The 27,482-nt window shown below is 41.8% G+C and overlaps 1 long non-coding RNA gene across 3 annotated transcripts in view; it reads left to right on the top strand.

Moving 5' to 3' along the window:
- The first annotated feature begins 296 nt into the window (after positions 1-296).
- Positions 297-27,482, top strand: part of LOC148056666 (uncharacterized) — a 487,731-nt gene continuing 460,545 nt past the window's right edge. For all 3 annotated transcript variants that reach the window (XR_015702593.1, XR_015702592.1, XR_015702594.1), the window contains exons 1-2: positions 297-366; positions 481-568. This is a non-coding gene — a long non-coding RNA (uncharacterized LOC148056666). The remainder of the gene's footprint in view (positions 367-480; positions 569-27,482) is intronic.

Genomic DNA, 27,482 nt, shown 5'->3' with positions numbered 1-27,482 from the left:
TAAATGAATAATACTTAAAAAAGGAAGGGAGACAGTGGTCCCTAGCAAAGGCTTATTCCCTTTTTTCTGAATTTACTTGGGCTTAGATCCTCAAGAAGGCAGACATGGGACAAGCTACTACCTTTGGGACCTGCAAGTCCAAAGTTAGAATCCTTATAACTGTATTAACCCTGGAGGAGCCCATGCCTTCAGCTGTATTTCATTTTTGTTACTGAAGTGCCACAGGTGCCTTAAATTCTGCTGCTTGGCTCAGAGAGAGGTAAATCACATCTGTGCTGGGTGGCCCAGTCTTTATTTGGGGCTGTAGTCTCCCTGTGCTTCCGAAAGGAAGTCTCTGTGCTTGTCTTGGTTGTGACTACTGATTTAGTAGGTATTTGTTAGGGTGTGTGTAGGAAAGTAGGTTCTCTGTTGCTCTGTAGAAGGGGAAAGTGGTATTATGGGAGAACTAATGTTGTTTCCTTCCTTCCTTTATTTATGAAGGTTTGACCAATCTTCTGGGTGAGTGCTCTGACTGCTAGGCCATATGCCCTTTGGAGAGGCGAATAGCTGGCTGCTGAGAGAAGAAATAGTAAGTATGAGGTTTTCACTTTGGGATTTGGGGACATTGGGAGAGGGAGGAACTGGAATCCAAAGTTATATAAAATAACAATAAATTGGGGGAGGAGGGAAGGACTGCGATCCAGGTTGTTTTCCTCTGCTAGTATACCTTGGGTACTGTGCTCCTCTCTGGTCGGTGATTGTGTAACTATTCAACGTAGAGTAGATCTGCTGTAGTTTGTATGAGTGCAAGCATTGCTTTCTCTCCTTTATCCGAAATAGCCTGCTGCTAGAGCATCCTCCTTGGAGCAGTGCGCTTGAGTTCCTCTGGTAAGGAGGGACATGAAGCTGTAACTTTCTGTGTACTTGATATAAAACATATTGCAGGTAGCAACGACAGCTGGGGGAAAGGTATTGGTTAGCGCAAAGCAGGGGAAAAAAAATAAGCCGGGGGTGGTGGTTCAGAGACTTCTTTTTATTCAAAAAGTTCAGGAGACTTTTCAAGGTATGTGGGGAGGTGCATCTCTGCAGCTGAAAGAGAAAGCACTTTGGAGAAATGGTCCTTCTGTGCTCTCAGCACTTCCTGCTGACAACCTTAAGATGCTCCTATTGTGTTCTTGGGAATTCCCATTAATTACCACTGGAGTCAGGCTCATAACAATAGAGAGCCCTGAACACAACTGATAACTAATAAACCACAGAGGGAAGAACATGAGAGGGAGTGGTGGTGTTATTTTTCTTCTGGGCACCATACTGAGTAGTGACGCTGGTCCTAGTGTGTGTTACAACAATGGGGTTATGTTTCAGCTGAAGCCTTATAAAGGGCTCTGTGTTTAGTGAATGGGCCTTTGTGGTTCCCTTTCTGCAGTGCACCGCAGTGTTTGTGTGGTGCATAGGGACCCCGGGAGTGTAATTAGGATGCCACATGCTCCTTCACAAGGCAAAACAACACTAAAACATGGGGAGCTACAAAACTCTGCTGAGACGTTTTGTGGCTGCAGCTTTCATTTCTTTCAGAAACGCAGGACTGTAATTAGCTGAGCCCTATTTTTCTGATAACTGCTTAAACCTTAATATCTTGAAAAGCATGGTATTTTTCTATCAAAAAGGAAGGTTTATGGTCCATGTTTCCAAGGAGAAATGGTCCGTTACATAGAATAAGTTTCCTGAATGTTTTTCAAGTACTTATTTGCTTTAATAGAATCATTAGTACCACAATTACTTATAAAGAAAAATACCAACTAACCAGAAAAATGCTTTGCACGTCTTGGGCTGTTCATATATATAATGCTGCTACATACTTTATAAGCAAGGAGATCCTTCTGTATTTATTTTGAAAGCTGGTATCATGTTGATAAGCTGAAGGCTTCCTTAAAGCAAGGCTTTAGGACAGCCAGATCCTACTGAACTTGCAATTGCTATTTGCTGGCAGGGTTAACAACTTTTCAGATCTCAATAGAATACTGAATGGTTACAAAACTATGCTATCCAAATACAGCTGCAAATATATCACCTTCTACCTCTGCTCCACCCGCACATCATAAATAGCTAGGGGAGGAAAACATCTGCTGCTGAACAAGAAGATTCCTAAATGATAGACATCAATAATTTAACCAATTATAATTTATTTATTTCTTCATTACTCATTGCGCTATGGCTAAAATGAATGTTTTTGTGTTTTGCTCTTTGCTAGCAGCATTACCATAAGGAGAGGTTCCTTTTTTTTATTCCTGCAGATTCAGTGCATCTACAGGCACCAATTTATCACAGCAGAATGAACTAGTGTAGGCAAAGAATGGCAGGCTGAGAATTAGTCTGCTTACAAAAGCCATGGGCAGACAATCTCTAGAGTGCTCAGTACGCGGGGGAGAAATGTGCTTTTAGTTGATAAGTAATTACTCACACTGGCCATCAGAAGTTTTATAGTGTGTTATTTTTCTTTTTAATCTATAAAATAGCTGACCTAAGGTTTTTACCTAATTCTAAGGAGAACCTGTATAGTTTGCATAATTCACCTTGAAAGTGGCTACTGAGCTCAAAACGAGTCATGGTAACAATTGCCATCAAGGAGAGGCAACGTGGCTTGAGGAGGCTTCTGTAGTCATTGGACAGTCTGTTCATTGCAGCTTAGTGCTGAGTGAAATCTAATTTAGTTTGTGTCAGAAGCTAGATACTTTAACAAAAAAGAAACCTGAAGATAGGGTGGTATTCAGGATGTTCAAGTTTCCATAACTCATTGTAATAATATTGCATAGAGGGTATACAAAAGCACAGGCTCTGCTGTTGATATATTAACTAATGCTGTTGTAAAATAACTTTAGATTGGGAGGGACCTCTGGGGGTCATCTGTTCAGAGCTGCTCTGTCTGAAGCAGGGCTGGCTTGGATCAGAGTTTTGTCCAGTTAATTTTTAAATATCTCCAAGGATAAAGCTTCCCCACCCACCTGGCCCCTGTTCTGGTGTTTAATCAGTGCATGGTGGGGGGCAGGGGGAAAAAAGCAAATATCTAATCAGAATTTCAATTACTGGTCTCAATTTGGTGTTGTCTGCAAACTTACTGAGAATGTTGTTTAGGTCATTTCAAAAAGACTTTAAATAGCACTGACTGTAACATCTGTCTCTGAGGGATGTTACCAGTGGGACCAGTTGGACTTGGTGCCATTGATCACAAGATTGGGGTTTTTCACTTAAGCCAGTTATGCTGTGCTTATAGGATGAGGGTACTAGCTGATGACTTTGATTATACATTTCCATGTTGTGTGTAGCGTGCCTGGATGTACTTCCTCTCCTGTTGGCTAACATCCCCTAGTCCGTCCCCATTTAAAAAGGAAAAACAAATGAAGTATTGTGACTAGCGACCACCTTCGCAGAGCACCCACGAGAACATGCCTTTCTGTGCACTGCATGGCGTGTACTTCAGGAGCAGCAGATCCTCAGCATTTCCAGCTTTCATGGGTTTGGGAGTGAAGTGTCACTAGGCTGCTGCTTTGTTGTGTGTACGGCACCAGTGGATCGGGGTGAGCGTTGAACAGGCGTGAGGCAGGCAACGTGCCCAGAATATAAGCAGTAATGTCCACCGTAGTTCTTATTGTTTTGATTCATTGCCTTGACTGTCTCCTGCCCGAGTTCAGCTACCAATGACGGCCCTAGGGCCAGAGTTGGTTATAGAGCAGGGTTTGGGAGTAGTTTGTATTAGCAATAATGTACTTTAATTACAAATAAGCAGAGGTTATTTAGCTCCTGTTAATGTGAAGCATAACTTTGAATACCAGGTGCCCTACCCCAGTGGTGGGTAAACAAGTTAGATGTCAGGGAGCAGTGAGGGCAGACTGCTCTGCAAAGGCAGGTGAGCTGGGAACCAAGGGTGATGCTGAGCTGGGCAAAGCAGTGACCACCCCCGAGCTTACAGAGACCTCCTGAGCCAAGGGCGAGAGGCCCCAGCCAAGACCTCGCCTGTATCTTTCCTCCACTGTGCCTCTTCCTGGCAGCTGGATCCCAGGTTACCACTGTGCCAGGTTGGAGCAGGCCTCGAGCAGCCAAACCCTGTCAGGGAGAGGCTGCAGAGCATCTTGGTGTGCTTGGACCCTCACGTTACAGCAGGAGATGGGAATCTCTTTAATTTGTACATCTGATACCTTGTAGGTGCTACTGAAGATTTTATAGTGTGGAGTGTTTTCTTATAGTTGATAAAGGGAATTAGGACCTGAAATTTCGGATGTTTTATCTAGCAGCTCAATCAGCTGTGCGACTGGCTGTGCAAAACAGATCATAGGTTGTTAATGAAGATTCCTCTGAGATGCGTAAGACCTGAGGTATATTGACAGCAGACAGAAATGAAAGGAAAATTTGTGTATTTCAGCTACAGACTTGACAGAAGGTGAATTAGAGAGCAGTAAAGTCAGCCTGAGTGTGATGTCTAGACTATATTATATTGTGGGAACCTTATTTCCAGATTAATATAATGCAAAAGAACACAAATAGTATTTACAAATCAAGAGACTCAAATCCATAGCCTTGTCTCTCTGACTGAGAGCAGGACCATCTGTTTCTTGCTGGCATTTGCAAGTGTCAGCTTTTATTGCACTCCATCTTCCTTGCTGCTCAGAGAAAATCACTTGCTAATTAACAAGGAAAACCTCCCAGGACATAATAAATATCGAGACCTTCCTTTAAACCCTTTTGGCTTTACTGAGATCTGTCTAGTCTTCAGATGGCCAGCTCTTACCAAATGATGGTACATTTCATAAATAGCTGTCATGTCCCCTGTGATCTTGTCTACTCTGCTCAGGAGAATAGCAAGTTGCTTGGAAAACAGATGGCCTTAAGTCATGGCTCTGCTACTCTGCTGGCCAGATGGCAAGGCATGTCTTTTGCTTTTACTGCTTTCCCGCTATTTTTCTTGCCATGATATTTTCATACCGGTTAAAAATGCTGTGGGTTTGTTGCATCGCAAGTGGTTGCGTGGTCATGCTTTCAATTCCAACCGGCTTCTCTTTGTTCTATGCAATTACTGTTCACAAATTTAATGTGCTACTTATTTGCTCTTCCAGATGCTTCAGTAGAAATGCTATATAAAATGGAGACTAATGTTAATCCCTGTGGAAGCACACTTATAAATGCCTTTCTTGTTCAAAACACTGCTGCCCAGTGTTGCTCTCTGCTTATGATTTCCCGTTGGCTTTCAAACCATCTGACAGTGCTTCTGTCCAAACCAATTTGATTCAAACATTCTGGAGATTTTGTGAGGCACTGTAATGGATGTTTGATGAAAGTCGAGATATTGCATCTCCTGTGTTCCCTTCAGCTACTGTTTTTTGTAATTTGATCAAAGCAATCAGTCTTCCTTGGACCAATTTGTTTTATTGGCTATAGTGCCATTGCAAGGAACAGCACACAGTGTGGGTTTTTCATCCTGGATTGAAGCAGGAATGTTTCAGTGACGGTTACCAGGGTTGCTATCATTTCTGCCTAGACAGACAGGTGTTACTGTGCAGGTGATGAAAACATAAAAGACCCATAGATGACAGAAATGCAGCACTTCGCACTGCGCCAGGAGGAAAAGCCCTGTGTGGGTTCCGTTCCAAAGTCGCCATGCACATGCTAAGGTAGCGGTAACGATACTGTGGCTCAGCACGTGCCCTCAACCTGTGCTTTGCTGGGCTTACCCGTATAGGCTCTTTATGCCCGTTTCTCTTCTTTGGCCATTTCATACACCAGTCATTATTCATTTCATACGCCACTCAGATTCAAGCTCTAGGTGCCACAGTAACGCATATATTAAAGCACTTTTCGTAGGCAAAGGGGCCCTTCAGATTTGTTTGAAGGAGCTGCGCTTCTCCAGGACTGACAGGAATTGGCCTGGCTGAAAGCTAACAGCATAATGAACTAGTGACTAAAACTCAAGATGCAGCAACTTTGCAAAACCTAGTCATGGGAGGTTGTTCTTCTTTGTTGGATACAGTCAAAATTATAACAAACCGTGGCAAATACAAACTCTCTAGTGCTCCTGCTCCCTGCCAGCACAGTAATATGTGGCAGCCGGCTCTGTACTGCAACAATTGGCTCTGTTGCTGTCCGTGTAGCTTTGTATCTTCCCACCTAGCCTGTCAGCCATTTTGCAGAGAAACCTGTAGCTCTGAAAGTGTCCCTTAGACCTACTACACGTCCTTCGCTTCTGCGTGCTTCAGCATTAGCACAAGGGGGACAGAAAATGGGTTTATAGTTGGCTAAATGCTCAAAGCTAGGAAAAGCCTTCCTGTGTGGAAATGCTGCAAGAGGACAGCTTTCGGAGGTTATCTGCAGCTCCTGGACTGAGAAAGGGTGAGAGGAGAATTAGGTTGAGCCCAGCAGCGTTCCACTGTGCAGCTGGAGTGTGCAGGGTGCCTCCAGTGTCCAATTGGTGCCATGTGCCAGCGTGTTCCCTGCTTTCCTGGCAGTACTGCCATGCTGACCAAGCTTCCCTGAATGGCTCTTGCATTTGGAACTTTGTCTGAAAGTGCTTGCTGCTGCAGCTGTTCAATGTACTGCTTCGCAGACATGGCCAGGCTGGAGCTCTGTGCATGTGTCCAAAATGTTTCCTGCTGGGGCACAAAGCAAACTGCTTTTAGTGGTGTAATGCCCTGACTTGGTGGGGAATCACAGCACTGCTGAGGTGGTGTGCTAAAAGAATGTGTGTTTTTCTTTTTTCCCCTCAAAAGACAAGGATTCCTGCTTGTGCCTTGTGTGTGCTGCGTAACAACCTGTCTGTTGGCACTAGCAGTTTGCTGCAGGAGGACCTACATCACATGCAGAATTTGTGACTGCAGTTGAGGGGTGTATTGATTTTGTGTACTGTACTGCTCTTTGTCTCTTTGGGGGTCAGGATCATTACAGCTGTGCCGAGAGCTCCTGATTTCTCCCCTCTGTCCCTTAACTGGCTGAAACAACCTAATATGCACAGTTTTCTGGAAAATTGGGAAATAGCGTGGAAAAAAATAGCATGTGCTCAGAAGCGTGCCACCCAAATAAATGAAATGGGTAATGTTGCCCTGAGCAAATAGGATTTATAGCAATTTCAATATGTGGGTGTGGGAAAAAATACAGACAAGTGTAATAAAAGAAATATTGGTTGTTTTTTCAAGCAATCGCTGTGTAAAATATTGCCCTTGGGACAGAAAAGTTACCTTGATGCTGAAATAATGCACTCAGCCTCTGCCTGTCAGTGTTATATCAAAGCCTTAGTAAATTTTTCATTCCCCTAGGCATTATTTTACAGCTATTGTCCTCCATACCAAACTCCATTTATAAAACGTATTTATAGCTGGAGTGATCTTTGAGATTCTTTATAATGTATAAAAATGAGGAAGCTGCCACAAAATGGCTTTTGGTTTCCTCTGAGACTTGCAAAATAGATGTTAAAAGCAAATGATTTAAAACAGCGATTTTATTAAAAATGTATTATTGCCATTTGTAGCTTTCACAGCTATTCTCTAGAACTACCCTGGGCTTCCAAGGATGAAGTGTGAAGCTTTGAATCTGCAGCTTTGTTTTTAGTTTATTTTAAGCTTTGAGGCAACAAATCTGCTGGACTAAATTTATGCCAAATAAATGTGTGCCAGACTTATGCCAGTAGAGCTTCTGGTTCAGTCTGTCTCAATATATACATATTCAGCTTTTGTTTCATTTCAATGGGAGACAGTCAAGATGGAGAGAAACTAAGGACTACCTATGTTCAGATACTTAGTTATGCAGGTCAGTACTCAGGTGGATTTACAAATGTCTAAGGCGGTTATGTGTTTCCTTGTCATTGGCTTTGGGAGTGAGTGACCTGCCTGAAAGCTCTAGTAAATACCTAGGTACCATTTGGGAAAATCATCTGTGGGCCAAATGTATTTTTCCAAATCAGACAGAAGCTGGGATGGAGCAGGAATTCCCACCTAGATGTTCGTGTTCCAGCTGGTGCCTTCCTCTCTTTGGAGGGCAGGCTGTGCAGCTCTGCTTTGCTAATCTGGGGTCAGAATTTGCATATTGATCCAGGTCTCATTTAGCCTTTGATTTACTTCCAAATGATCAGCATGTACCAGGCTGTATTTCACTGGTCAGTCTGTTAGAGTGGTAAAAGTGATGGTGTTTAATGAAGACTGATTAAATAGGCCAGACAATTAAGATACATAATTCTAGCAATTAAGATACATAATTCAATATGAAGATAATGAATCTCTGGAAGAAGTAGACATCTACCCAATGTTATCGGTAAGAGGAGTGGTCAGCACTTGTGCCGCTAAGTTCCCAAAGCGGCAAGAGAAGACTAACTCTTAGCACAATACATCTCCATTTGAGGTATAGGATACTTGGCAAACGGGGAACATACTGGTAAGTAAAGACGGATAATAGTTTGAAAATGTTAAGATTTAAGTGTTGTTTTCTATGTACCTGTGCTGGTGCATATGCACGTATGAATTATTTCATGCAGGCAGAGCTCTTGAGCCAGAGATGAAACAGGCCTTTGTCGGTGGTAGAGAAAGGGTTTCCTTAATGCAGAAGAACTGCAAGGAATAACATTGTCTCCTGCCTTTGCTGGAAGCGTGTGGGGTTGGGGCTGGAAGCACTGCTGTCCTGCACACCTCTCCTTTGCACAGCAGCATGAAGAACAGCTGGGAGAGAGGTTCATCTTTGCAGGCTGCGGCAGAAAGGTTTTATGCAGTGTTTGGCTATATGTTGGTTTAGGTAGCTCATTTTTCCTTCCTCTCTAACTAGTGAAGAGCAAGATAAAATATAAGTGTAGGAAAGACTCTGACAGTTGAGTATAACCTATTGATTAAGTTGACATTTATGTCAGCGGTAGTGGAAAAAATTCAGCTCAAGTTTGAGGGTAATGTTTGTGCTGCAAACCCTGCTTTGTGAGCCTATTTAGTGAGAGAAAACACTTTTTTATCTCTTGAAAAACAAAGATGATCTTCACTGCTACATTATGGCATCAAGAAATTACATCATAAATTGCTATTTTTGTCATTAAAACTGTTGGGCATTTTTTTTTTTAAAACCTAAGCCTTCTTAAACAAAACAAAATGGAGACATTAAAGCAGATGGGATATACTTCAAGGTACCGACTAGATCACTGATTTTCCACCTCCTGTTTTTATTATTCTTCACTTCTGATAATAGCTTCTTTAGAGGAGGTTTTAAAAATGGATTGTCCACAATGTTCTTCAGTGTCAGATATAAATAAAGGAAAACTGCTGCATGTTATTTTGTTGAAAGCTTCTTGTAGAGCTATGTAATCAGGGCAATTATAACTTTGCCTGTAGTTTGTCTTGTGGGTTTGCTGTGCATACCAATTAAATCAGTCAAGAATTGAACATAATTGCCTGGCCTCCTTGTGCATCTGGAAACTTGCTCTGAGCGTAGTGGTTTCTAAGGCTGACTCCCCTGGATCCTACATTATTTATGATAGCAGTTTTTCTTATCTCTTCAAATCTATTTTGAGTGTGTGTTGCTTTTTTGCATTTTTCTGCATTTCTCACTTCTTCAGTGTATGGATCACAGTCAATGGTGAATGATGTGCCTCTGAAAAGCCCAGAGCTACTGCTCTTCTGTTAATGGAAGGAAGTGAGAAGAAAGAGGCAGTAGAAGCTGGCCAGAGGAGGGGGCAAAAAAGGGTGGCCCACCTGGAGAACCTGCAATGCTTAGGACTTCCTGGAAAAGCCAGTATTCCAGTAGAGTGAGACTGCTGGCATGGGTGCATGTACTTGGATGGGGAGGAATAAGACTTGGTATCTTCAGATAGTAGCTTACTCTGCTTTTCTCCCTCCAACCTGTTAACCATCCTAATTTTGAGAGTGCTTTCATAATCTTCTGGGTCTTGGCATAATGCCGTACATGGACTGTGTATCTTCCTTTGTGCATGTAAGATTGGTTCTCCTTCAGAAGCATTTTGTTTGCAAAAAAAGTGAATTTATTTTACATGCTCTCTTGGGAGCACAGTCTGCGTCATGCTCCACAGAATGGTAACCCTAATGTCCAAACAATTCACCTTAGGAATCTGTTGTTTCTCTTGTACCCTCAGGGTTTCCCATCTTGATGCTAGGGAATTGGCCACTGAGCTTCCAATCGGAAACTGACTCCTCAGGCTGCACCTCTCGGTAGGCTGTCCTTGTGCCACCTGCCTTGTGCTCCAACCATCCCCACGTGCACCTTGACAGATAGCACGCCAGCATGCGTAGGGAATAGGTGATGGCTTGGGATGGATGGACAGTCTGAGTAATGTAGTAAATTCAGTTTTGAAAGGGATGCTTGAGGCTCTTGATGATTATAAAATGTAATGACAAAAAAAAATGAGGGAAGACAACACTGCATTGTTAAGGGAACATTCACTCCTGAACTGAAAGCCTGAATTATTTAAAAAAACAAACAAACAAAAGAACAAACGATTGTGGGTTCTAAGGAGTTCCCTGTGTTCCTATCCTCTACTCCAGCACTGGGATTGTAGGAGTAATTAAGAAAATGAGGAGTGTCTCTGCATGTAAAATACTTGTTATGAATCAATTAATAATGATAAAGGACAAAGTGTTTCAAGAGTCCAATCTTGTGATATGGTAGCTAGTGAACACTGAAGTTGGCATTTATCAAGCTTATTGCTATGACTCTAAAAGCAGTGGAATTTCTGCATTTTTAATAGATAATTGATTTAGTTGATTTGACAGATTATAAACACAACTATATTTCTGCTAGGGGAGAGTGGGAATGAGTGTGTTGTTTGGTTATCTTATGAGATCTGTAAGTGGATTTCTAATGTCTTAATTCTCTTCTTATCTTTAGTTTTGTTTCCTGATTGTGGCAATTTGTTCAATGTATTATCCAAGGAAAAAACCTATTTATTAAACGTCTCAAAATGGTGAAGAGCAGTCTGTGGATTTTAGCATAGAACTTAATTGATATGTATTGTGGAATACAGGCATTTTGAATAACATAGTACAGTCTCTTTACTGCCAAGCATGGTTATACTGCTAAATTGAATATTAAATACTCAAAAATTGGTTACAGTATTGCATAGGTTTTGGATGATATGGCTACAGCTCATAACACACTTATGACCTGGTTATGGCCCAAAATCTAAGTAGAATCATAAAATGATGAATAACCTTAGAAGTATGTAATACTTTTGCAGTTCTTTAGTGTTCAGTAATGATCAGTAGGACTAGATAATATATTGAGAAAAATAACAAATATTAGTGGGTAGTAGGCCTTGAGGAGGAGTTAAGAGTCTTCGTGTTTCTGACTGACTTCTAATTTACAAACTGTAGCATTCAGGTGTCATTCAGTCTGAGTTTTTGATGTGGTCAGTCATCTGTATGGAAGAAAGGTGGGGTTTTTCTGTGTATATTGTCTGAGGAATCTCTTTATTGCCATTAGTAAATTAAAGAACATGGTCAAATGCAAGGGATGGAGACCTCATCTTTCAAATGAATGCTAAAACGAATGCCTGAGTCGTTACATATTCCAGGAACATTCAGTAAATTTAGGGATGCAAGTCTGTTTGCTCATAACAAATTTCAAAATCATACTTAAGAAAATAAACCCTGTAAAATATTATCACTGTATGATGTTTAATTGGATTTGATATATCTATACAGTAAAACTTTATTACTCTTGCATTACTATGAGAGGTGTTCTGAAAGGTTTTTATTTATATAAAATCCTAGTGTGAGGAGAAACCAGGGAAAATGCCAGTGAACTTTCTCAGCAGATGAGGAGAGACGAAAACCTCTGGTATACAGAGGGCAGCCAGCAAGGAGGAAATAGAACGTGGAAGGACAAAATGGGCTCTGAGGTGGTGAGGAAGGGTTGGTGACCTGATCCAAGGAAGCTGTTGCAATCCTGCCTGGCAGATTGCCTGTGTCCTGGCGTTAACCTCTTGTGCTTGTAGTCGATGGAAACTCTAAAAATTGATGCAGCCTCAAAGATGTCTTTTGACTATATGTAGCAGTCATGGTGATAATGGTAATAGGGACTATAATGGCCAAATGTGCCTGCCATTGTCTTTTAAATGCACATAAGAACCAGCAGATGAGTTCCCATTATCATGCCATCGGTTTACTGAAACTAAATGTTTGAGATAGGGAAGCTATTAATGATCCATGTGAAATATATGAGAAGAATAGGCTTTTTATGGCACTGTTAAAAAAATAATCAGTATTTTTTTATACTAGGCCAAGTTACGACTCCAATGTCAGCAAAATTTTGGAGATTACTGTTGCTTTTGGTGAGGTCAGCTCTAGCAGTTGTGCCTGTTGGGTGCAGCTGGTCAGAACTGGAGGGCTGTGCTGGGCAGCTCCACCAGCCAGCCCTGGGGCAGCTTCCCAGGGAGAGCGGGAAGGGCTTGGGAATCTTTAGAGCTTCAGTAATCTCAGTGTTTGTCTATTCTGGAGTTTTGGAAAAACAGCAGTAGATACGTTTGGGTTTAAAACAGTAAAAAAAGTATCCTACAGTATGCAGGCAAAGCTGGATTTTTTTTTTTTCATGGCTGTTGAGCTCCGTATTTAATAAATGCTATTAGAATAACAGTGGGATGTGAAATATCCTGTTGAGTCTTAATAGAAGTGTTATCCATCTGCTGGCAGATCATAGTGGTGTGTTAATAGGGTGGCTGGGATGGTTTTTGCCACATCTGTCAGAAGCTTGGCTACACAGTCATGGGTGATGTCAGCTTCTGGGATGATATCATGACCGCTGATTAGACCCTTGTGCTGGATTTATGTGCTTCTAAACTTAGGTGCAGGCAGAGGGTGTTTCTCAGATATCCTGAGCAAGACCCTACTTGGTAGCCCTTCTTAGGACTTGTTTTTGGGACCAAGTCTAATGTTTTTCCCCTGAAGTATTTACAGTGATAATAGCTTTCCTATGCATTGCATCCGTATGTGCTCTGACTGATGATGTAACTCCCCAAAAGCGTGCTAAAGGAAGCAATATGGAGAGACTAATACACCTGCTATATCAATCATTCTCTAACAAATTGTAGAAGATGCAGATATCTGGGTCAAATAATGAAAACTGCTGTATGTGTAGCAGAGGTGAATCTCTACAACTGTCTTATCCACGAGTAATTCGTGGTCTTTAAGTATCCCAGGGACCTTATTCTAGATCCCACCCTCCAGCTCAGTTTTTTTCCCTTTTTTTTTTTTTTTGTTGCTAAAATAGTTGTCTTTATTAACCAACATGCTATTTCCAAAATCTGTTTTTAACATCCTGTCACTTTCCCCACCCTTCTGCTTTCAGTAGCATTCTTCCGTTCAGATGACAGGATGGTTTTCTCTGGGATCCAGGTACCACCTCTTGAATTGCTGCAGTATTGGGGCTAGTCCAGTTAGCCTAGGTATCATTGCTCCTGTCCAGCTGAGGCACTAACCTTGTGAGCAAATAGCTTGTTTGGCATATGCTGAGGTACTTGGTAATACAAGTCTTGCAAATGAAATGGAATTAATTGTTAGCAGGATTTTTACCAGTAATGTTTCACCTCATTTGTATGATCTGTGAAAGGATGTCTGTTTCCTGCTCTTTTGGCTACTTTTTGAAGTGATATGGGACATGTCAATGGAGGTGCATACTGCTGGGCAGGTGAAAAACCCAGGGCCAGGAGGAAGCCTCGTTAGTGTTAAGAAATTAAGAAACAATAAACAGAGCTGGAAAACAATTGAGAGGGAAAATTTAGCTGCGATATAAATATACGACTTGAAGGACAAATGTACGGACAACTTTGGTCAAGCTACAAATGTCCCCACAAAAGATAAATTAATGCTCTGCCCCTGCTTCCCCCCAAATCCTGCCCCAACAGTCAAGTGAGAGTGGTGATGCCTGCAGGGCATCCTGAGGCAGCTTGAGAATTTCTCTTTTTCTAAATAGCAAGGCCTTCAAGATAACATAAGATAATATAAAAAAATAGTCCTTCACCTAGCATGATTTGCTGACTTTTAGAGATGATTAAAAAAATTATAATTTATGGAAATATTGGGAAAATTCAGTTTCTAAAATCTCCCACGATCTTGTGTTAATTTCTAATTGAAAACTGATATTTTTGAAAACACTCAATTTTTGGCAACTGTATTTGATTGAACAGCCAATTAAACTTGAGATGTAGTAAAATACAAGTATTTTCAGGCCTTTTGTCTTCCATAAACTACCTGAAAATGCTTTGCAATAAAAGTTGAAATGTCTCTTACTAGTAAGTTGGAAAACTGCCTTTTTGAGGGAGGATGGGGGGTAATGTCAAAATTCTTTTGCAAGATAAAACACTGCATCCTATCTCTTTTCCTTGTTTCCATTAATGGGAACAAGTGTTTTTGTGTGACTCTGTTGCAGAAAATGGGAAGGGATGTAATAACAGGCTTGAGATCACTAGTTGTGAGCAGATTCGAGCTCTATAATGGTCTCTTGAAACTTACTTTGTGTATACTTTTGCTGAAGAGCAATACAGCGTTGTATAATTACGACTATAGAAGTGTAAAACCTGCCACCCCCTGAATAAATTATAGTGATATATAAACACCCAGATACATGGTTTGTTTCTTTGAGTGATGATAGAGGTAGTCCAGGGATTTGCAGTTAAGAGTTTTCCTCCTCTCATCCTTTGATTGCACTCCCTATCTGCTGGCCTTAGCTGACAGTTTTTGTTTTCAAGGAGAAACCCTGAAAAATAGCTTTCTCTCTGACAAGATATGGTTTGGTATTAATACTGAAAAGAAACTTGCCTTGCAGCTAGTGTTCTAGTGAGCTGCATAACTTCTTTAATAAACTGAACCCAGCACAAATCTTTAAAGAACCAATATTCCAATACTTAAAATTTAAATAAATAAACAAAACAGATGGTTGGTTTTTATCCAAAGTACTCCATCACTGATAGTTTAAAAGCAGTCATCTGCTTTTCTTGCAAAGCAGAAGTCTTGCATAAAACCTTGTCAATGCTACCATAATTGGATTTTACAGGCAGCTATTTGCATCATTCTTCACTTGCACATGTAATCCAAAGGTATGCTTGGATCCCCCTGTTTGAGGGTGAGAGGACTGGGAGACTAAGGAACTGTAGCTTCTTGAGGACTTTGCAGAGATGACTTCTCCACTTAAGGGTTTCTTCCAGCGGAAGAGAATTTGTGCATGGAGACTGGGAAGTAAGGGGATCAAGGCTGGCAGTTAGGGTGAGAAACCATAATGTATTCCAAAGAAATTTTTAAGAGATGCCATTCTTAAATTTGGTTTCTCTTTGCTCTCTTCTTATCTTTCCAGTCTGTGATATTTTGGGTAAGACATGAGGAAAACTAGTTAATTATTTCGTGAGGCAAAGACTGGAAAGCAGACTAAAATTTGAGCTCTATTCTGCATTCCTGTTTTGAATTAATCCTGAAATATGGCACAAATGGCCTGGTCTGTCCCTTACTGATCTCGGAGGGCCTGGTGTGCCCAATCCTCAGCACAAAACATGGGAGCAACCGCAAAGCAAGGTTTAGGATTGCACCCCTGAACAACAGGAGCTGTGTAGTAAAGATCATGGAAATGTTACTCATGTACTTATGACAGAATGGGAGAATACACAGTTTTGTAGTTCGGTGGTTTTACAACCTTCTGCAGATCACTTCTTAACTCTGCTTGCTTTGTGAACCCAGGACGCTGCAGCCGTTTACCCGGGAGCCTTCCTGACATCCCTGCTAATCCACTGCTTACCATCCAAGGACTGCTGCCCCATCATCTAGCCCAGATGTTACAGTGACTGGTATACAGGGCAAAACCCTGTCCAGAGTACAGTGGATGCTAACTAAATTGCAATGCTGGGATATGTGGGTGGACAGGATATAATCATCTTGGGTGACAACTGGCAAGACCCTTGGTTATAAGAGCAAAAACGCAAAAACAATGAGTGGAAAATCACTTAACTTGCGAGATGGAGTTTTCAGACAAGGTGTTTATGAACCCAGATCTATCATCAGGTAATAAAAGTAAGATAACTGGATAAATGGTGGTGAACCCTGACAGAGGTTGCAAGTTTAAGCACTTCTGAGAAAGGGAAGAGCTGGCTCTAAACTGAAGCACCTAGATATTTTTGGTGCTGGTTGACCTGACTGTGACTTGCTCTACTAAGAATAGTGCAAATTGCCAAGAGAGCAATAGTTGTCCTGCATCTAATCGGTGATCGTAAGGGCAATGTGCAATAGCATCGTTATAGAGTAGCCTGGGATTACATGCATGAAAAGAGGCTGGTAAAAGAGGATTTCCTGACTGTTTTAGTTGGGAAAATCCAGTCCACCAACTGAGAGAAAATTAAGGCAATAAACCCCCCTCTGACTAGCAGGCAAAAGAAAAACAATAAAGCTGAGGGTCTGAGCGCTGCATTTTTAATAGAGCCTTCCCTAATGAGGCTAATATTACCTGAGAACAGATGAGTGCCCTCCAATTTGGCAGCAGTTAAGGGCTTAAGCTCTTCTAGAATCACAGAATTGTTTAGGTTAGAAAAGACCTTTAAGATCATCAAGTCCAACCCAGCACTGCCAAGTCCACCACTAAACCATGTCCCTAAGCACCACATCTACACGGCTTTTAAATACCTCCAGGGATGGGGACTCAACCACTTCCCTGGGCAGCCTGTGCCAGTGCCTGACTACCCTTTCACTGAAGAAATTTTTCCTAATATCCAATTTAAACCTCCCCTAGCACAACTTGAGGCCATTTCCTCTTGCCCTGTCACTTGTTACTTGGGAGAAGAGATCGACCCCCACCTCGCTACAACCTCCTTTCAGGTAGTTGTAGAGAGCGATAAGGTCTCCCCTCAGCCTCCTTTTCTCCAGGCTAAACAACCCCAGCTCCCTCAGCCGCTCCTCATCAGCCTTGTGCTCCAGACCCTTCACCAGCTTCGTTGCCCTTCTCTGGACATGCTCCAGCACCTCGATGTCTTACCTCCTCGTGATAAGAGGCCACTTGTAACAACAGCTTACTCTATTCTCTTCATCCATCCATGCATGCATTTTTCATCTCTCCTGGTCTTTGTGCTTATCTTACAATCTCTTTTGTGTTGTGTTTCCACATAAGAATTACAGCTTTGTCCTTTTCAGATAGGAAATACAGACTCTAATACGCGGGGTGATTTTTGTTCCCCTTCCCTGCTAGTAACTGTGGTTTTGTGAGTGTATCTCTCTGTATATGCAGGGATATCTGAACTGTTCCTCCCTGCTGCATGCGTTGAGATTTCTCTTCAGGGGAGCATTGAGAAGAGCATAGTAAAGTGAGCTCAGGTCACTCTGAAGGCTTAAAATTATTCTTGATGCAGCTGATCCCTTCAATGTGAGCTGCAATGTGATCCCTTCAATCAATCTTACAATGCATGGATGAAGAGATGGCTTGAGTGCGTGTAGACCATGGATGAGCAGCAGTACAGTGTCAGCTACTGGAGTTTAGCAGGCATGAATTTCTGAGGTGCATGATCCTTCCAGCAGCATGCTGGAGTGACAAGGTGAGGGCTGTGGGCACAGCAGCCAGTGGTCTGACAGTGAAGATACTGCACGGGCTGAATGCACAGAACCTGGGAGTAGCTGTTGCCCTAGACTTCTTTAGAGCTTTATTTTTCCTGGATATTTTAAAAACTTGAGAGCTGATTTTGTAGCAGGTAGAACAAAAGACATGCAGCTGGGAAGGATTTGTGCTGATCCAGGCATGGGGTCTCACCTGAGGAAAATTCAAGGCCAAACTAGTGTGAATAATCTAATTTAAATATGCATTCTGGCTGTAAATGTTATTCTCTTTTCTTTTTTAGCATGAAATGTTGTTAAACTTATACCTGTCATCCGGTTTTGTTTGTTGGCAGTATGTGGCTCAGGTACTATATAAGTTATCAAATTACCTTTTCTTCCTTTCAGTTGCAATTGCTGGTCTAATTAATAGTGTAATTAAAAACCCCGCTACCCATTGGGAGCAGTAGAAACTGGAAGGTGTTTCCTATTCTTGTCAGAGTGCCAGCACAGAGCAAACTTCAGTTGAAATTATGGATTTTCAAGTGGCATTGAAAAACCAAGCCATGGGCCTGGCTTTGAGTTCTGTGTTTATTTCCTGCCTCCTGATAGCAGGATTGTTCTTCTGCGTGCGTCTATCCTTTCATTGTTAATAACAAATAGTAGTTCTGGCAGGTCTGGTGTCACAGCATAATTCTTCATCTGCACAGCGAGTTTCGCACCAGTTAATTATGAATGGGACATGCCTACTGGAGCGCGAGTACGGGGCAATGCTTTCCAAAGGGTGCCGGTGACTGTTGGATCCTACTCCAGAGACAATCTTTTTCCCAAGACACGACTGTAGATGTCAGTGTTTAACTAGCGCAGTGTTACTGACTGCCCTGCTGCATTAATTTAAGTCAACGTTTGATTCTGGCTTTTCACTGCAATGGGAAAAACGTGCTTTCCAAACTGGGACTTGGTATCTGAAAAGAGCGGTCTCCTTCAATGAAATAGTGCTTGATTTAAAAGCCTTTTTTTCCTTATTCATAGCAAAATTCCCTCTGTGACCTTGTATCTTCCTGCAAAAAAAAAAAATAAATCTGAATTACAGACTTGCAAATACATGCTGTTGATTGGAAGCTCTGGTGTTTTTTGTTTGTGTGTTTTTTTCCCCCCCTTCTTCTTCGTGACAGGATACCATGCAGTATTGCCAAATGGTATTCATAAGAAGCATAGACTAGTTCAGCATGCTTTTCAGTATTTCCTGAGTTCGTAATAAGTATTTTTACTAAGGACTTTTATATCAATTAATACCTGTTTCTTAGTGAAACTGAAGCATAGTGAAGGCTCTCGTTGACCGCAGAAGACTATAACTGTAACACGTGGCAATTTTTGCACAATATATGCAGTTTTTTAGCATCTTTAATTGTATAATCTCAGTAAGTCCTGATTTTTAAGTCTGATTTGAAGGGCACTGAGCATTTTAATTAGACTCCTTTTTGCCAAACCTAAAATATCTTTTGAAGATGAAGGTGGGGTAAAACTATAAAATTTTGGAGCATCTGCTGCACTGTGGAGTTGAATTTTGTATTATGTGAAGGCTACTGGTTAAAACAAACATAACAAGTATATATTGTTTCCGAATTAGGTATGCTGCGTGTATTACAATATGAAGCACAGTTAATTTATACTCCTGTGTCTGACTTTCAGCATAACAGGCATTGCATATTATAACGGGCTGCCAGGCAACTGCATCCGTCACTACCCCGTGAAATCTTTCAGCTAATAGACGACATGTAAATAGGACTTGAACTCAACCATGCTCTGACTGTCCAGTGCCAGAAGTGAAGCCTGCAGCGTGCTTGTTGCTACATAGCCATTTTAGAGTGCTTCTTCAGCATTCTAGTTAAAATTTAAACAGCTGAATAATATCAATTCCAGTTGTAATCGAAAGAGATAAGGAATTCCAATAAAAAATTAAATGGAAGATTTCTTGTGAAAGAAATGAGATATAGTCGTCTTCTGGTTAAGAACCAGTAGAAATGTTATAGGTGGGACAGGTAGGGCAGTCCTTTAACCTGTCTTGGTATGTCTATGCTTGGGCGGGATGTGGGGGGGAAATGTGGTTGCAATTTTTGTGTCAAGGTTCTTAGCTGAGGAAAATTTGCCTGAATTTGGCCAGACTGTGCTCTCAAACACTGCAAAATTCCAGCTGGGACAGGACTCCGCCACCTGTGTCCTATCCAACATCCCCAGCTATTGCAGGATGGGGAATGCCGGCTGAGTCTTGCCTCCCCCGAGAACCTCACTTTGCTCTCCAGGGCCCTGTGCCTTGGGTGTGGAAGTGGCAGCTGCTGGCTTTGCGTTTGGGAGGACAGGAGTGATAGAGTGAAGAAAATGGGAAGGGAGAGCCTGCAGGAGACTGAGGGGTTGGAAATGGAGAGAATTAGGATGTATTGGTGAGAGCTGCTTCCAGTGGAGAGCATAGATGCTACTTAACAAGGACCTGAATTGATCTCTTCTGGAATATTGTGTACAGGTCTGATGACCCGTGTCCAAGGAAAATAAACTGGTGCAAAGAAAGCTTGCTAGTGTGATAAGGAAAATAGAGAGCTTACTTTATGAGAGGAGACTAGAAGAGGTTGGCTTGCTTGCTCAGCATTGTATAATGAAGGCCAAGAGGCCATATGTTTGCCTATAAATATATCAAGGAGATAAATATCAGGCAGGGAGCAGGCTCCAGCTGGAGGCCAGCTAAAGCTTAGTTCCTAGTCAAGGGTGTGGCTGGCATGAGGACAAGGGGGTATAAAACACCTATTCTTTTGCTGGCCATGAAAGTGAAGGCCCTGGTACCACTGCCCAGTGGGAGATGAACCACAGTGTTGAAGGTGGTGATCAGTCAGGCAAGGACTGATGAATGAAGGGTCCCATGATCCCTCAGAGCAAGCTTCAACAGAAGGGAGCAGACCAGCACTTTGGCTGGATTGGTTATGATGCACAAGGACCTTCCAGTCTCTGACAAATGGGAATCTTTTGACTTGATCCTGCACTTGTGTTTCTGTTAATATTTGTGGGCTTCAACACAGCTTGCCACAGGAAGGAGTGTTTGCCCATGTAGACGTCAGACTAAAGCTTGTCCAGAATCTTTTAACAGGAAGATTTTTCATTGTTTGCTTCATGGCAGCCTGCCATTTCTAAATAAATTTAAACTTGGTGGGTTTTCTGGAGTATGGGAAAGCTTTGGGGTAAAGCTGGAAATAACAACAGACCAGTTGTTAAGGCACTGATTTGGCATACTACAGGTTCAACTCTCGGTCAACCTGAACTGGACTTGAGAACTTTAACTTGGCATCTTGTATCTTTGGGTGGATGTGTTTAGTCCTAGTGGAGTCCTATTTTGTCCTCTCTCCTAATCAGTTACAAATTTTTTTTTTTTTTTTTTTTTTAGGAAATGTATGTGTAAACCTATATTGGAAATGGAGATGTCTTAACCAGGGTCTTTCAGGAAAGTGTGTTAGATGCAAGAACTGAGAACAGCGTGTGCTTTGGGAGCTGTGCAGCTGGATTTTCCGAGAGCTCAGGTGGCTATTGAAGGCTTTCAGGCTACCACATCTATCTCCGTTAATGTGAGGTGCAGAGAGGTGCAGACTGTTTCCATATCATGCAAAGCTGCATATGTTTACTTAGAGGAGAAGGCAGTTGTTGTTGGCTTTGCCAGTTTAGCTGGTCTCTGAGATCCTTTAAAGTAACTTCAAATGTCTCTGTACTAGTTGGACATAAAAAGCTGTATTTTGTAATTTATCAGCATGCTGTGGGAAACAGAAACTTTTGCTGCCATTTAGTTAACTTCAAAGATTAATTTCTGTTCTTTTTGCACTTTCTCATTCAAATGCATGCTAGGAAATGCCACTTACATCAGTAAAAGCCTGAGGCCTTATTAATGTAAAACTCATAATTAAATCTGCTAACAGAAGAGATTTGTCATCATTTATATACGTTTATGGAAATATTTAGCCATGAAAGAATAAACTTGTAGGGCTTAATCTTGCTGTCTAAATGTGGGCAGCTGAAGGATTTCTAAAGCAGATGCATGTCTTTCAAAATGGCCCATAGAAGACCCATGGGCTTTTAACGCTGTGCGGAGGCTGTTCTCTTTCCATGCCACTAATTGCCAATAATTTAACTGGAGTGGCTTCACCCTGCGAGAGGGCTCTCTGCACACAGATGCTAAGCTCTGCCTGCACCAAGATTCTGTCACTGGGAGCCCTTTTAAATTGAAAGCTGACTTAGAGCTTTGTACAGAGCAGCTCCCAGGGGAAATGCTTCACAGCAAAGAGAACAATAAAGAGAAAAGACTTCCCTCTGGGAAGATTTTCTGGATTATATCCAAGCTTTGGACCACTGTAGATCCTGTTCCCTATAGGGAAGCATGTGTCTGATTTTCCATGTGGGATTGAGATTTAATTTTAGCCTTACCTTGAGGGTCTTGTGTGCTTCAGCACCTTGTGGAATGATCTTCTTGCTTTGTAAAGACATGGCTGAGAGAACTGTATTGCTGGAATATATATCTTGATCCCAAAACACTAACTGCATCCTGTTTGTGTTGAAGAATTTGTTCTGCATTTGTGAATCATCGGTGAGAAATGGTTGTGATTCAGCACCTCCTACAATCAAACCTGGTCAGGTCTCCATTTGCACAATCCCCATGGCTGTCACTGAGCTGAAACAGGATCTCCTCTGCTGAGATCTGAGAGTTACTGTAGCCCAGGAGAAATTTGTTAGGAGTCAAAGCCTGTGCCTCCCAGGAGAGCTTGGAGGCTCAGGAACCCCATTAGCTCTGTACTTTTCTTGCCTCTTGCAAGAATTGGTATCTAAAGTTCAGGTAAGCTGCATATTTTGTAAGCATTTGCAGCAGGGAGAGCAAATGCTCTCTCTACATTAGCCTTTTAGCTTGGATTAACTGTGTTTTTGAAATTTATCTCCCAACTGTCCTCACTTAGAGTACCTTTTTTTCCGTCATGGGGCAGTCTTGGAGTATATAACCTGGATTTCTTTTGGATGAAACTGAACTGCAGAATACAAACAAAGATTGCATCTGATATGCTCCAGTTACCAATGGGCATGTTGGTCTGTGTGACCAACCAGATTTGGTCTGAAGGGGCATATCTCAGAAATGCGCCTAATGCAAATAGTGGATCTTTATCACCACCTGTTTTACTCTGTAGATCTGCTCCCACTGTGCTGTGCTACTTGTCAGAGTAGACATATAACCTGAGCCCTTCAGAGCTGATGGCAAAGAACCTCTTTGAGCCAGGCATTCATTCAGTGTCAAGAAGATAATCCTATGGAACAGATGAAGTTTTTCAGTAGACAGCTATTCTTTATAACTTCATGACTCCCAGTTAAGACTTGGATGTAACTTGGTATTACTGACATAAGTGATGTTGCTTCACTGCCTGTAATGCAAGGTGGGACTTTAATATTTCTTTAATTTGCCTAACTTCAAAAAACAAGCACTCCAACAAACCTAACCTGATTTTGGAGGAGTCCCAATAGAAACAGTACAAAAAGTTGTCTTGGGAAGCTAGACATTTTAACTGGTGAGACGCTCAGTGAAAGGCAGACACAGACATCTCTAATGAAATGGAAAAGCAATTATGCTGAAGCACTTGTAGAAGGGTGCTTCCCTTCTGCTGACGTACAGGTCTTCAGGTAGGATTGCCCTCCTCTTCAAGTTAGTGTCAAAATTCCTCTTGATTCCACTCAACAAGGCTCATGTATCTGTCAGCCTTTGTCTGACACAAGGCTGTGTTGCAGGGTAAACAAAACCTTTGCCCAGGTCTGCATGTGTTGCATACAGACTTGAATATTTTTTCCCCTAATGTACTGTCCACCTTTCCAAGTTTAGCTATTTTGTTTATTTTACTTTCTTATAGCAAAGCAGAATGTTCCTGGGGACAGCAGAAATTGGTGGCATACTGATTTGAGGCTTTGTGCTGCACTGTTAAATGAAATATTATCTCATGATCTGGCAGTGGGTATGGCAGGGGGAAATCTTGTGACTCACTGAATGTGTACGTGGCAAAGTCTGAATACGATTCCTATCAGTTTATGTGGGGCTTAGGGTTGTTCTGGGCAGAGTATAACCTTTAACTTGATTTAAATCATGTCAGATCCCTAGGGTCTGGGGAGAAGAGGTGGGATTGTGTAATTGCAGAGTATTAAAATCCTCAGGCAGGGTTAGTTCAGAATATGAAAACTCGATTACTTGTTCTGGCAATTACTGAGACATCGCAGGCTTTCATGCTGCACACCACACGGTTTAAGAGTCAGATTCTAAGTTTACAGCATGCTACAGCCTTAGTAATCCTAACTCGCATCCAGCAGACTCGTGAGAACAGCCCGATTTTCATTGACTGGAATAGTTTGCGTTAGCCTCTACCTGTAGTACTGAGATCTGAACCATAGAGGTTGCATAATGTGACACTTTTAGCAGAATGAACTCATGTGTTTAGACCAAGGCAATTCATTGCATGCTGTAGCTTATTCCCACACATTTGTGTATATGTTGGGTCAGCAGCGGGAGCTGTTGCAGAACGGTGGGCTATATGGGGTTCCATTGTTTGAAATATGTCAACTTTGAGGCCTCTCTGTGGAAGGCTTGGTTGCATGGGACTTTTCCAAGGTTTCTCAGTGTTTGAAGTAAGTATTCAGAACACCTAGAAACAACATGGCTAATCCTCAGGAGCTGTAAAGGATGGCAGTCGAATACTCGGAATGCAACGCTTCAGCTTACAGGGTACCACCCAAGTGGAAATTTTAAGATCTAGTTGCAGACCTTTCTTTAATATGAACACCCACGTGACCTTGGGCAATTTCTGCTTCTGTTTCTATTCCTGTCTTTCCTGTTTTCACTGTCAGCACAGGGTGCTTTTCTGGCGAGAATTGTCTGTTGTTTTGTGGGCTCTAGTAGAAGGAGAATTTGCTCGTGGTTCGCGCCTCTGGATGCTTCTGCAATGTAAGTGAAAATAAAAGCTTTCACAGAACAGCATAATTACTATCTTTCTAATACCCAGTTAATCATTTTACAGAACACTCAAGTCAAGCCTCTGAGCACCTGTCTGGGAAGCAGTGGGCACGTTACAATCTAGGAGAGTGAAAAAGGCTTAAAGGGATAACCTATGTACCGGCCATGGAGGGGAATAAGACATTTTTCTAAGAATTAAATCAAGGAAAACTGTAGTGGTCTTTTCAGCTTATTTCTTATGAAGAGCTCCACATGCTCTTGTGGCTATTTGCCCACTTAAAATCGGGGCTAAATTTGGCCCTCTCTGTTACATGGCAAAAGGTGACGGTTGGTCTGCAAGTGAGTTGCCTGATGTTAATTTCTAGGAGGGAGTTTTTAGTTTGACTGAGAGCTTTTCAGGGCCTCATAGCTTTGCTGCTGTATTCCCTGGAAGCAATGGGCTTGCTTCATAGGGGCACTGGGAAGCTTAATGATTGTCAGGTTCTCCTCCACAAAGGGTCCTTGGGCAAAAGGCCGTCTGAGTACAATACGTACCTTCAGAATGGCTTCAACCTTTTGCAGTTTGGATGGCAGCAGGTTGAATGAGAATCTCTGTGACTGACAGTAGTGGAGTGCCTGCAAGCAGTTCATTCTTGTTATACGCATTTTGAGTTTTCCAATCATCTGCTGGAGTATAACTAGTCCCGAAGGCAGGCGGAAGAGCCTCTGAACTTATCGTCCTCTTTTCTTTTAGTGTTCAGGTACTGTCTGTTGCAACAAGTATGCTCAAACGTCTCGTCACATATTGTGCCAGTGCTGCAGTGAAAGACTTCATCCTGAGTAGGTGACAGCTGCAGTGGCATGCAGGCTGGCTGTTTAAACCATCCTCTTCCAGGTACCTCTGCCCTCTGAGTGCCTCAATAGATGTTTGTTTTCAGGTTGTTTATCTGCAGTAAAGAAGTTGTGCCCTTGTTTGGGTTATCCTCACCCCGCAGATCTTGCTAATGGGAGAAGATCTTGCTTCTGGAATTATTCTCTCTGAATCCCAAGAACAATTTTCCCTTTCCAAGTGATAGGGACAGGGCTGAAATACAGCTTTAACCTGACTTATGTTGCTGGGTCAACTCCCTGGTAAGCAGGACAGTATGATGCTAAGCAGTGTTGACTTGACTTCACATAACATTTTTGTCTCCGTTAAGCCTGGACAGTACTCTTGAAATATTCACATACGATCTCCTCGGCTTTCTAAAGAACTGGAAAAATAACATTAAAAGTTAAGCTAGTGGATAACTTTAGAGATATGATCCTTCCACAAAAAGAACTGCTCATTACAGAAATAATGTGTTGATTTGACCCTATAGGCAAACTTAGCAATTTCATGTGGATTGCTCCTAGCTACCTTAGACTTTTTTTTCCTACATTGGACATCTATTTGATAAATATTATTAGACTTGCTTGCAGTAATCCTTAGGGGTATGTAGTCTTTCTTTCCATGAGATCGATAACGCTTTCCTACTAAAGTGCTTTTTTTGAAGGATAGTCATTCCAAATATGGTACGCCCAGTATAAAACCCTGTAACTGTTAATTAAAACAGATTTGAGGTTTGCACCTTCTGTTCTATAGTCATATTTGGAATTATAGAAAATGAGAAGTTCTGTACAGGAAAGCTTTTTGCTCAGACATTGCAAATGTCGTCTCACCAGCCACTGATACAAGATACCTCTTTCCCTCTATGCTTGTAGCTGGCAATAGATGTGGTATGTGTCAGAAATTATCAACATTCTAATGACTGCTGTGGTGATTGAGAACAAATGCTGATATAATCAGAGTGCAGGATGATGTGCATACAGAAAAGTCCAGTTTAGGCATGACTGAACTGGTCCCTACTTTGTTGTATGTCTTTTTTTTTTTTCCCCTCAAAATCTCTGATCATGTAAGCTAGTAATGTATATACATGAAAAAGATAACAGAAAATTGCTGCAAAAGATCCTTTCCCGACGACTTTGTTTGGAAAACTCTCTGTTAATCAAACTTGAAAAGCAGGTTTGCAGTGTTACTTCATGTGTCGTACTTGAAAGCAAACACATAGATTCCTACATTTTTAGTATCAGACTAAATGGAGGTACCTAGTTCCTGGTCCATATGCACATTTTCCTCAACTCGGGGTACTTGAAGTCCCTTAATTTCCAGTGGCTGATTTTCGGGGGCCCTAACAAAGTACAGTGACTGGCAGAAGAGCATGAGAAGTATGGTTTCTTGGAGGTTTGGCCTTGAGAGAGGCAGCGTGCCGTGGCACAGTCTGTAGCAAAAGCACTGTGAATAACTGGTGTTCTGGAGGCTGAACAGAAGTGTAGAATTGTTTCACACTGTCCCGAGTTGAGTAAGCTTTGTTCCATGCCGAAGTGAAAATCCTGAACTAATTTCCCTCTAATGGATTGCCCCTCAGTCTTCAGCTTTTTGAGAATTTGAGAGTTTAAATGTTTTGGCACATTTGTTCTTGCTAATAAAGTGGGGTTTGAGTCTAGGAGTTTACCATGAAGCTGCAGGAAAGAGAAATTAATTCACATAACTTTCTGATCCATCCCTAGTCCTTGGAAACAATCCCCAGACCTCCAGAAGGTCATGCCTGGCAGAGTCAGTCTGGTCACCTTTGCTTTCTGTCACTCTCTAATACTGAGAGTTAGAAACTCAGGCTCAGTAATTTTTTTTTAATTCAACTTTCCCTCTAAAAGAGGGTTATAAGTCTATTAAAAACACTGGGAGAATATTGTGTTACCACTTCACTGGTTGCATTTTTTTGTACAAGTACTTACTGTAAAATCTTCTCCTTTCAACAGTACTCTGCTCTTAACCTCAGCCTCTCTCTACTCTGGTTTTTAAAACAGGTCATCAGAGGGATCATGCTCCTGTATCTTTGCATTTTTTAGGGACCTGTAGTGTATTCTTCTGTGTCCAATTTGTGTGTTTCTCCATCACTGCAAGGAAGTAACTT

This window comes from Nipponia nippon, unplaced genomic scaffold (genome assembly GCF_047370975.1).
Source record: "Nipponia nippon isolate SJK-2023a ecotype South Korea unplaced genomic scaffold, ASM4737097v1 scaffold_12, whole genome shotgun sequence".
Taxonomy (NCBI): domain Eukaryota; kingdom Metazoa; phylum Chordata; class Aves; order Pelecaniformes; family Threskiornithidae; genus Nipponia; species Nipponia nippon.
The sequence above is the reverse complement of the archived record's forward strand: the minus strand, read 5'-3'. Positions and strand labels throughout refer to the sequence as shown.